The sequence below is a fragment of the Onychomys torridus genome, chromosome 10 (genome assembly GCF_903995425.1).
Source record: "Onychomys torridus chromosome 10, mOncTor1.1, whole genome shotgun sequence".
Taxonomy (NCBI): Eukaryota; Metazoa; Chordata; class Mammalia; order Rodentia; family Cricetidae; genus Onychomys; species Onychomys torridus.
The window spans coordinates 10,387,930-10,398,938 of record NC_050452.1 but is presented as its reverse complement, the minus strand read 5'-3'; the positions used below and the strand labels follow the sequence as shown (position 1 = coordinate 10,398,938).

General features: G+C 44.8%; 1 pseudogene; it reads right to left on the bottom strand.

Annotated features, from left to right (window-relative positions):
• Positions 1-5,954: 5,954 nt before the first annotated feature.
• On the bottom strand, positions 5,955-6,256 carry LOC118591763 (annotated as a pseudogene).
• Between the last annotated feature and the right edge of the window lie 4,753 nt (positions 6,257-11,009).

Sequence of the window (11,009 nt, the reverse complement as noted above, 5' to 3'; positions counted from 1 at the left end):
AGTGCACTATGGAAGAACACGCTTTCTAGTATTTCTTTGTGGTACTCAGTATGAACACACCCTGTACTACTGAGCTGTTCCTGCTGCCTGAAAACATTTTGAATTAAGAACTTTGAACTGACAGTCTGCATTGATTATGCTTGTTACATGTTGTTCATTCACAATGTTGGTAGCTCTGCTTGCTCCTGAACCTGAGAACTAGTTGGGACTCCATATGTTGAGGAGGCTTTGGACTGGGTACCACTTTTCAAGACTGCCTAGCATAGAGATGGGATGGAGTAAAGGTAGGAGCGCATTGTCATCTTTTCTTAAAAGCCACCTCTCTATTGTTACCAAGAAGAAATAAAAGTCACTTAGGGGGAGGAAGCAAAGTTACTGTGTGTATCTTGTTTTGAGATGACCTCTTACTGTGTAGCTCAGGCTGGCCCCAAATTATCATCCTTCCTGCCTCAGTGACCTCCTGTGTGCGAGGATCACAGATGTGTACAACCACTCTTAGCTTGATCTCAGAAAGTTTCTGCTAGGGAGAACCCCATCATGAGAAAGACAGCTACCTCATACTTGCTTTTAGGTGCTGATTAGAGGGCCACGCTTCACACTTCTCTGCTCCCTGCTTTCTTGCCTTTCCTGGTTAGCAGGTGTCTTCTGGATGCTAGGCTGGAATCTTCTCATGCACACAGTTCTTCCCAGACATTCTGTCTCAGTCCCAGCACTTAATGTAAGATGGTAGACGTCCCCTAGAATCCCATCTTCTTCCCTGGACCACTTGGCCTATTTCATTGCTGGCCCTGTGGACACTTCCCTGTTTCTTCCACTAGGGCTGGGCTGCCTGTCCTAAGCAGCTTCTTCCCCCACACCTGGCTTTAGTAGCTAGATCTGGCAGGCAATTCTCACCTAGTTCGAAAGGGCAAGAGATGTTACACAAACACATTCTGTTTATATATGATTCTTCCTTGAGATACAAAAATGTGTGAGTTCAGATGCCTCACGAGGCCGCATACTCATCCCTTTCTCTTTGGGTCATGATGCTATAGAAAAATATGTGTCACCCCCGCTCCACCAACATCCTAGAGCTAGTAATTATTCTAGAGGAGTAACAGCTGAGGGGGGACACTGACTGGTTTATAAGATTAGCTAACACTACAAATGATATGCTGTAAATGAAAATGAGAAGGAATGAGCCTGTGGGAAGGCAGCATGGGCTGTGTTCCTAAGTGTTTTTTCCCTCAGGTCTAGTGTGGATTTTAATCTGTAGTACTGCTCATTCTTAGTATTCTAATAAAAGCTCATAAAACAGCTATAGGACCACCTAAAAGCCCAGAGTAATTGTGGCCCGGTGCTAAACTGGAGCATCATCCAGGAATCGGAAGTACCCACATCTTTTACTCTATTGTAATTTGGTTTTCTTCATCATAGGGGAACTTGCTCTTAGTCAGCATGACTTTTTGAAAGTAGAAGCTGTGTATCTGTCGGCTCCATTCAGGTCACATGGGGGTTCTCTTGACACTCAGAACGAAATTGGAATTCCTCTTCAGCTTACCCCAGGCGCCTTACTCTCCCCTGCTGAGCACTGTCTAGCTAAAATGGCCTCTCTGGTATTCTTCCCAGGCATGAATTCTCCAGGGGCTTGACACTTGCCCTGATTTCTGCCTAGAATGTGCTGCCGCAGGCATTTTTTTCCCCCTGGACTTCCATCTTTAAATTTTCTGCTCTTATGTCGTCTTTCCTGAGCCCGAGTCCGGCTCCTCACCTCAGCAGTGCTGGTCTCCCTGCTGTGGTCTTGCTTGTGGTAACCAACCTTCCTCTTCAGCGGGTCAGAACCTGGCAGGCAGGATGGCTGTGAGAATGAATGAGCAGACAAATGAATTGCTGGACAATGCCACAGATGTGCAGACAGAAACCCAGCCTCACAGTGGTGAGGCCTCCAGACCCCCATGTTGCAGCCACTCATTCACACCTTTGTCCACAGCCCAGGAGCTATTGCCCTCTTTGGGTTGACTCTGCACTGAAGGGTCTTCCCATCCTGAGAAGGCTAATTCTAGATAAACTATGGGGTTTTAACCCAAATTCATGTTAGACATTAGTCAAAATTGTTAAAATATTAAATTTATAATTTAATTTATGCCAGAGTATACTCCTGAGAGTGATGAAAACACTGAATCTGTGTGATCAAAAATAGGGAAGATAAGGGCGAAAAGTCCTAAATCATGAGCCTAGCAACATATAGCAACAGCCGCATTGGTTAGCAGATCAGTATATCATCCTCATGACGGGCTAGGCTTCAGCTGATACCAAGCTCGAACGTCCCCAGAGGATGCCCAGAGGAGGTGCTCCTCTCCAGATGGCTTCTCCATTTCTGTCTCACAAGCACTTGCCCAGTGTGCCTGCTGTGCCTGCCAGGTGCTTCTCTAAATAAGCAACCAGTAGCGCCACAGGTTGGCTCCTCTGGAAGCAGTGGTCGAAAGGGAGTTTGGACGTGGGGTGCTTATTAGGGATTAATACCTCTGAGGAAAAGGCAGAGAACCAGGAGAAGCGAGCCTGTAACATAGTGTAACATAGGCTCGGCAGCATCAGCCATCAGCCCAGGAGCTGGAGGCAAATACTGCCTGTCAGGGACCTGTCTCAGCCAGAATGGCCTACTATACACACCCCTGGCTTCTAAAGCCCCATTCTGAGTCTGGGAACACCTGGGGATGTGGGGAGCTTGAGGGCTTTGCCAACCATCCTCCTGGCAGCTGAGCAGCAAGCCCTTCCCTTGAACAGAATTGGGCAGTGAATCTCTTCTCAGAAAGAAACCCTGATCCTCAGACCAGTTCTACAAGCAGGGCCCTTTATTCTCATTTTACTGATGAGAAAACTGAGGCATGGAGAAATTGGGTAACTCAGCAAATGTTGTTAAGCAGGAGATAATGGGATTATGGGTCAGCTGTGCTGTCATAGTATTTCAGAGAGAGAGAGAGTTGAGGGTGGCCTAGAAATGACAGCCACAACATTAGTGGTGTCCTCTGGTGTTGTGACGTGTGTGATGTGTGTGTGTGTGTGTGTGTGTGTGTGTGTGTGTGTGTGTATGCATGTATGCACGCACATGCATGTTTGCTTAGGCTGGTTCATCTACCAAGAACAACATCAGAAGATGATAATTTGGGGTTATCTACTAATTTCAAATACTAAATCTTGCCTATAAAAAAATCTAAGAGCCAAGAGTAGAGGCTTTGGGGCAGTGATTGGGCTTGTACTGGGAGACAAGATGGTGTGTACTGAGGTTCTTAACATGGTCCCAGAAGGCTTTCCCTCTGGAGTTCAGATTGACAGAGTGAGCAGACAGAAGAAAGGTTATAAATGCAGGGCAAGGCTGAGGGTGTCTGCTTTGTGAGGCACAGAGGGAGGAGCTAGCAGACAGGGTCTCTCAGGGCCTGAGAGGAAGCAACTGCCCAGGGAGAGGGGAGAGGGCAGGAGTGTTTAGCAGGTACTAGGAGGGTCCTGGGCACTCCTTAGAGTTGTGTGGTGGGTAGTCTGAGAATTTGAGAGGCTGAGGCAGGAGGATCCAGAATTTGAGTCAGCCTGGGCTATAGTGAAACCGTCTTAAAAGGAGAGAGAAACAGAGGAGGAAAAAATAGAGAAGGTGGAGGAAGAGATAGAGGAGGAGGAGGAGGAGGAGGAGGAGGAGAAGACAGTAGACGTTGGGAAGGATCCTGAGGGATGGATTCCAGAAGAAAGGTGGTGTATAGGTAGCTCCTCAGGATGGAGGTGGGTGGATCTAAACTGGAGAGGGAGGAGATCCAGTCAAAAGAATGTGTTTCTTGAACTATAAATCCACTTTTCTTATATTCTGGAGTTAAACTTCTTGCTCTAAACACTGTGCGTAGGCACAGAGGCATCCATACTAGGTGTTACTAGATGATACAGATCACACATTTATTTCCCTGTAATTTACAGTTTATTTTTCTCTAGAAGAATTCATGTAATACAAGTTGTTATCCTTAAGACTTTGAGCTCCAGTGGGATTAACTGATTTTACATGCTTTTTTGGGAGTTTGATGAAATCCCCTTTGAGTCTGATGGAGAAATTCTGTTTTAATCTTGATATTTTTTATTTGTAGATAAGACATGGCCTCTAAGGCTAGAACAAAGTCTTGGTAGTAAGACTGCTTTGCAAGAATAGTGAGCAGGGATGAAGTTTAGTAACATGATGTGTAAGCAGGCCAAATATGTCCTCTTAGCCAGGGGATTAAAGGATTCTACTCTTGCATCTGAACGAAGATTATTCTCCCCACTAACTGATCGGGCCGCCATTGTTGACCCTTGTGTTAACAAGTTTAACCCCCTGTGACACCCTCTCACATGTCCTCCTGGGCATTCTAGCATGATTTATTCATTTATTCATTTGCTCATTTTCGTGCTCACAGCACAATGCCGCTCTGTGTAACTTACAAAGTGAATCAAGCACAGTGGTACTCGAAAAGTAGTGCATCACAACCAAAGGAGACTGCCATACACTCTTGCGGGAGTGTATGTGAAGAGGCTCAGTGGACAGTGTCTAGTAGCATCTACCCGAGAAGCTGCATGGTTTCAGGTTTGCCTTTCAAACTACACAGTTTGTCTTCAGGATGGACTGACCTAGTTTGGTTTCTGCTGCTGTGATGAACTCCACGACCAAAAGCAACTTAACTGGAGGAAAGGGGGTTTGTTTGGCTGATTGGAGCCAAGGCAGGAACCCCAAGAAGGAAACCAGAGGCAGGAACTGAAGTAGAGACTGTGGTGGAACTTGCAGAGGCTGTGAGCTGCCATGTGGGTGGGAGGAACAGAATCCTGGTCCTCTGGAAGAGCAGCAGTGCTCTTAACTGCTGAGCCATCACATAAACATACATTTACATTTATATGCATATATGTATATATGTATAGTATATATGGTATATTTTTACTGTTGATAATTTACAATTTATCTCCTTTATTTTAATCTGTCTAATGAATTGACAAAACGTACCACTAGCAATCACACATATGCAATATTCTAGTTTTGTGTATTTCTGAGTGGGTGTTTAAGAACAATACTGAATTATGACTTTTGAATTAGACAGTAAAGAATTAAAAGTAAAGTCTAACTTGCTGGTCTACTATGCTAGTGTGTAAGAGCATCCAAACTTATAGATCAACTATACCAAGTAAGAAGTGGCAAATACTCTGTTTTATGTCAGACAAACAACACTAAATGCCCTTCAGGTGTAAAAGGCAGCATCTTTTGGTACAGGGAATTCTAATTAAACTGACATTGTCAAGAGCAGTGTAGATCCACCTTCCCAATGCTGCAATCCTTTAATTACAGTTCCTCATGTTGTGGTGACCCCAACCATAAAATTATTTTCGTTGTAATTTTGCTACTGTTATGAATTGTAACGTAAATATCTGATATGCAAGATATCTGATATGTGACCCTTGTGAAATGGTCATTCTACCTGAAAAGGGGTCGTGACCCGTAGGTTGAGAACCGCTGGTGTAGACTTTTTTTTTTTTTTTTCCTTATCTTTAACCATCACTTGTAAAGGACCAATGAACACACACTGATTGATGCACAGGTGAGTCTTCTGCTTGGCTCTGCAACAGTGAGAGGATTTCTACAGTTTTTAAACATACTCATATGCCCAGTTCTACAAATCTGACTATAAGACCTTCCAGGAGGCTTTGGGGTGGCATCTCCTACTTTGTGGAAAGTCGAACAGTACTAATTGAGTCTGGTCCTATTTTGAGACAGGAAAAGCAGTGATGATGTTTATGGAATTGGAGTTGCTATTTTTTAAAAAAGATCACATCTACGTTACTGCACACCAATTTTACCGAAGTCAGCACTGTACAATAGAAATATTCTGTTAGCATTTCGTTGCTGAACTCTGGTGTATGAATTAATTATGTAACACATTAAAAGCCATGAGACATTTGTTTTGTAGTAAGTAAGGCTATTACTCATCGGTTGCCTTTTTAAGAGGAACCACCAGGTCTGCCCTTTCTCCCTTCTTAATCCTGATGAAGATCACTTTTGTTCCAGGGATGCACTTCTTGGGCGGGCTTCTCCACCGGTTATCCTCTGACCAGGTGATGCCTTTGCTCTTGTTGCCGTCTGTATGAGAATCCAGCAGCCTGACCTGTCTTCTGCCCAGTCCGTGGAGTGTGGTCCGGTCTTGTGCTTGTCTCCCTGTTCCACAGTGTGGCACTGGGCACACTTCTGAACAAAAGTCTCCTTGCCTTTCTCAATGTCACTCATATTTAATTCACTCCTCCCTGGTTGTGGTAGGAATGAGAACAGCCCCCACTGGCCATATTTTTAAATACTTGGTCCCTGGTTGGTGGAACTGTTTGGGAAGGGTTAGGAGGTGTGGCCTTGTTGGAGGAGGTGTGTCATAGGGGGCGGGCTTGAGGTTTCTGAAGACTTTCCTGGGATTCCCCGTGCTGTCTCAGCCTTGGGGTTGTGATCAAGATGTGAGCTCTCAGTCCTTCTTCCCTTCTGCCACCATGGACTCCACCCCTCTGAAACTGTAAGCCCAACCAAATGCTGTCTTTTCTGAGTGGCCATGGTCATGGTTTTATCACAACAACAGAAAAGTAACCAAGACACTGGCCAACGCCTCCAATATTATGACTTGAAGCCAAATGCCCCACTTTCTCCTGATCATATATTTTAAAAAGATATATTTATTATTTTTATTTGTGTGTATATGTGCATTTATGTGTACCATGTGTGTGCAGGTGCCCCCAGAGGCCAGAGGTCATCAGATCCCCTGGAACATGAGTTGCAGGCAGTTGTGAGCTGTTTGATGTGGGTATTGGGAACTGAACCTCTGCTAGAACAGTAAGTGTTCTTAACCATCTTTAATCCTTGGGCACTGCGTTTAGAAGCGAACCCTGTTTCCAGGACATGTGACTCTCCTAAGAGTTGGATTCAGTATTAAAAGGCATTTTTTTTTTTTTTTTGTAGAATGCATTTTACACACACACACACACACACACACACACACACACACAGAGCCTGGCCTTGTGAAAAAAAATCAAATAATTTAGATTAGTGAAATTGTTGGATCATACGGTATTTATGTTTATAGGTACCATATATATATATTTCTATGCAGTGTGGCTAGATCAATTATATACCATTTTTCTATTCTCATGGGTGGTGCATTTCCACTCACCTAAAATGACTTTAAGACAAACTCTTTTTTCCCTTTTAAAAACAGACAAAATGCAATGGCCAGGTGACCAAAGTCCAGTACATCTCTTAAATCTTGTTTGATGGGCAACATCATTGTGTGCATCTTTTCCTGTGATGCAGGTCACACACAGTCTTCAGTCTGGTGTTCTAGAATTAACTGTGCAACTCTCATGGGGTGACAGTCAAGCTGTACAAAGACAGCAAGGTCAAAGAGCACTAGAATGAAAAGTAAGTGGACCCATAAAACCGAGAGGTACTTAAGATTTAACAAGATTAGCAGGAGCTGTTGAAAAGCGCTCCCCGACCTGAGTCACTGGGAAGGGGACGCCAGCCCGAAGCTCAGTTCTCGCAGCTTTGCTGTGCACCACACAGCCACTGAAAGGCTGGCAGGACACTGTGATAAGCTCTCTGGAAAATGACCAAGTGATTGTATCTTTAATGATTATTTCCACTGGACCTTTGCATAAGAAATGAGTTGTTCTTTGCACTGGCCTGACAACTTGGTAATGTTTGTTTTGTCTGCCTTGTGGGATAGTTTCTGTCTGGAGCTTGCCCAGGTTCTGAAGCTCAAGCTGTTTGGTACACAGGCAACATTGACCTCTTTTGCAACTGTTTCCTCCTCCTCCTCCTCCTCCTCTTTCACCACCACCACCACCACCATCACCATCACCACCACCACCATCACCACCACCACCACCATCACCATCACCACCACCACCATCACCACCACCACCACCACCACCACCACCACCACCACCACCACCACCACAGCTCTGGTGACTTCACTGGCAAGTGGAAGGAGGCAGCCCTCCTCCCTGCCAGGCTCTGTCTAAGTGTGTGAATGAGTGGAGCTCACTAAATTATAGATGAAGCTCATCACTCAATGCCTACCAATCTTTCTGTCCCTGGGCCAGAGCATTTTTTCTAGCTCAGTCATGTAAGCCTTTATGACAAGTCCCATTTTTAGAACATCCTGTGCTTTATATTATAGATGCTGAAACTTGGCTTTCCATGCTTAATAACTAGATGATCCCAGGAATTCTGGGTAATCCCTGGGCCAGCAATTTGCTAAATGCTATATGGACAGGAAACTTCTAAAGACAGGCTAGGCACATATGCGCCTTATAATCAGAGCTTGGCCTTTTGTTTAGGTGCCTGTTTGGATGCTTCATGTGGGGTTACATCTGAATAGTAAATATATGTCCTCGGCTTGTTGATTTGGGTTGTCTGATGTTGTCAGTTGATTACATCATCTTGAAAACCCCCTTTTATGATTTACTTATTTATTTTGGTTTTGGAGGTAAAGTGTCACAGTACTCCAGGTTGGCCTGGAACTCATGACCCCCTGCTTCAGCATTCCCAGTGCTGGGAATATAGGTGTGCACCTGGTTTGTTTTTCTTCTCATTAAAAAAGGGATCTAATTGAGGGTAAGTGGCAATTTATTATCCAGACTTCCTATCTTCCAGGATGGTTCTGTAAGGTACTTCTAGCCAATAAGATTTACATGGAAGTATAATTGATGAGGTTTGGAGAAAATCCAGTTTTCCTCATAAAAGTTGGCTTGAGACTTTGCTCTTTGCTTTCTTATTGGGATTCGGCCATGGCAAGGGCAGATGTGTGCTAACCACGGGGGAGCACAGCCATGGTAGGGCAGATGTGTGCTAACCACAGGGGAGCACAGCCATGGTAGGGCAGATGTGTGCTAACCACGGGGGAGCACAGCCATGGTAGGGCAGATGTGTGCTAACCACGGGGGAGCACAGCCATGGTAGGGCAGATGTGTGCTAACCACGGGGGAGCACAGCCATGGTAGGGCAGATGTGTGCTAACCACAGGGGAGCACAGCCATGGTAGGGCAGATGTGTGCTAACCACAGGGGAGCACAGCCATGGTAGGGCAGATGTGTGCTAACCACGGGGGAGCACAGCCATGGTAGGGTAGATGTGTGCTAACCATGGAGAGCACATGGTGGGGTAGATGTGTGCTAACCATGGAGAGCATTGGGTTGGAATTTGGCCTTGGATGGCATCAGGGATGGTGGCTGGCTGGCCTGCCTCCAGACTTTTGTTTATTTTCAGTGAGGGAGACTGAACTCCAGACCTTGAGCACGGTAGGCAGACTCTCTACCACCAAGCCACACACTCGCCATTAGACTTCTTATTTGGGGAAATAAGCCACTTGTGTGAGTGACTGTAGCAAGTACTGTGCAATGCTACGAAACCCTGACACTGAAAGTCCTGGGCCACAGGGGTCACCACCGTGCCTGGCTGGAACTGTTCACTTAATTCAAGTCTATGATGGTGTTTCTAGAGAGGTCTAAATGAGGAGGGAGGACCCTCCTTGAGTGTGGGGGGACTCTCAAGGGGCCCCATCCCAGACAAAGAACTACAGGCAGCTAAGGAGTGCTAAGAGCAGGAGAAAGCATCTCCCTCAAGAGTGAGCTAATTGGTTATCCAGTGCCGAGTGGTCAGCCCTGAAATCGTATGCATACACGTGACATTAAACAGACGGAGCAGGTTGTGTTTATGGGTTTAGGGTGTGTGTGTGTGGGGGTGTTCATGCCACAGCATGTATGTGGAGGTCAGATGACAACTTTGTCAAGTGAATTCTCTCCTTCCTCCTTATGTAGGTTCTGGGGATTAAACTCGGGTATCAGGCTTGCACAGTAAGCAGCTTTACCTACATGTCATTGCTCTGACCCAGGCTGTATATCTTATGAAACAGTTAAGTCAAAATGAATCATAGGCATGAATGTGAATTGTAAAACTATGAAATGCTGAGAAAGACAATGTAAGAGGTCACTGGGGAGATAGCTTACTTAACAATGTTCTTGCCCTGAAACATAATCTTCAGAATCCACATTTAAAATATTTGGGTATGGGGTGCATGTTTATAATCCTCGTGTGCTTGGGAGATGGAGATAGGCAGATCCCTGCAACTCACTGGCTAGCCTGGCTTACTTGGTGAACTCTAAACCAATGGGAGCCTTGTCTCAAAGGAAGTGGATAGTGATGTTCCTGGGGTTGTCCTCTGGCTTCTACATGTGCACCATACATGCACACAATCCAGACACAAACATACACATACACACAGAGAAACGGGAGGAAGATGTTTGCATCTGGGTTTGGGATGGAGCTTAGATTTGACAAAAGTATAGTCCATAAAAGCAAACATTGTTAAGTTAGGCTCTCAAAAATTTCATTTGTTCTAAAAGGTTCTTGTAAGATGAAGAAAAGACAGATTATGAAATGGGAGAAAATATTTACAGGCTCATATCTGACAAAAGACTAGGAGAGTATCGATGCTATTATTGTTCCTGCTTGAATATAGAATTATCAAACTCCAGTTATAAAGCTGGAACATTTTACCAAAATGATTCCCAAACTGCAAACAAGGACCTGCAAGGATGTTCTCCATGATTAGTCATTGGGGAAATGCAATAGAAAACTCCAATATGACACACTACATTAGTGCTCGGTTACCAGAACGGCTGGCCTACAGCAGCTGGCAGGAATGGGGGTAATGTATCTCTTACACGTTGCTGGTGGGAATATCAGATGGTGCAGTCCCTCCGGAAAGCAATTGGGCAATTTCTGAAACTGCTAAATGCAGCTATCATATAACCTGGACATTTCGCCCAGTGGAATTGATTTACATTTACACTAAAACCCTCATATAAGTTTTTATAGTAGGTATATTTTATTTATATTCAAGGTTCTAGGTCTTTCCCTTGTTGGAATTCAGTGACACCTCCCCTGGAGAAATTCTGCGGTCACTGTCTGATTCTGCTTTTGTAGTATGGAAAGGAAA